This window comes from Cebus imitator, unplaced genomic scaffold (genome assembly GCF_001604975.1).
Source record: "Cebus imitator isolate Cc_AM_T3 unplaced genomic scaffold, Cebus_imitator-1.0 Scaffold3, whole genome shotgun sequence".
NCBI classification, from domain to species: domain Eukaryota; kingdom Metazoa; phylum Chordata; class Mammalia; order Primates; family Cebidae; genus Cebus; species Cebus imitator.
In genome coordinates, this window is record NW_016107318.1 from 11,195,109 (window position 1) to 11,196,054 (window position 946).

A 946-nucleotide genomic window follows, 5' to 3' on the forward strand; every position below is an offset into this window, starting at 1 on the left:
AATGTCTTTAAACATACATGTATTGTGTTTTAGGAAGGCTGGGCGTTATCCAAGGTTCTGAGTAACATGCTACCACAGGAAGAAGCATCTGCTGCTCAGGTCTGGAGACAGAGACACAGACACACCCTCACTCACACACACAGGCTTCACACACCACTGGTAGTGTCCAGCCAAACACTTGGTAGCATGAGGTGGGCTTTGCACCCATCCGTGCTCCAAAGGAAGAGACACCTTCCCTAATTCACATGTCCGTTCTACCTCCTTCTCATCCAACGCTGCCTCCTCCTCAAGCCCACACGTTATGAAGTACAATGAAATGAATCATGGCTATCAAGCTAAAGCGTTGTCAATACTATTCTGATTGAAAACAACGCAGAGTCAAACCGAGAACATGCTTGCATATGAAATGTGATTAATTCGTTGAGACATGGCTCATGATGACAAGGACCACACTCCCAGTATGAAACTAAACTCTGTAGCAAGCCTACCTGTGTGTGGACACCTCCCAAAGTGCCTCACACCCTCATTGCACCCTCAGAGGGAGACAAGAGGACTCCAAAGGACTCATGTGTCTCCAATGCTGTCTGAAAGGACTCCCATTTCACCTGGGGACCAAAAGTAACAACCAAAGTAGCTTCTCATTTGGAGAGCACACAACTTTTTCAAAATACACAGCTAAAACGGTCCCTGCTTTAAGTGCTTTAGCACTTAAAGCAGGGACCGTTTTAGCTGTGTATTCTGAAAAACTTGTCTAGCACTTGAAGCTTGGACCGTTTTAGCTGTGTATTTTCAAAAATTTGTCTCTCAGTGCCTCAGATAATGAAGTCAAAATGATGGATCTGTGTCAGCTTGAGTTGAGCATTCTTTTAGTAATAAAGGATTGAGTTCTATTTGAATTCTTTAGAACGGATTCTCATTCTTCTCAATCAACAGCCAGTTTTCTCTG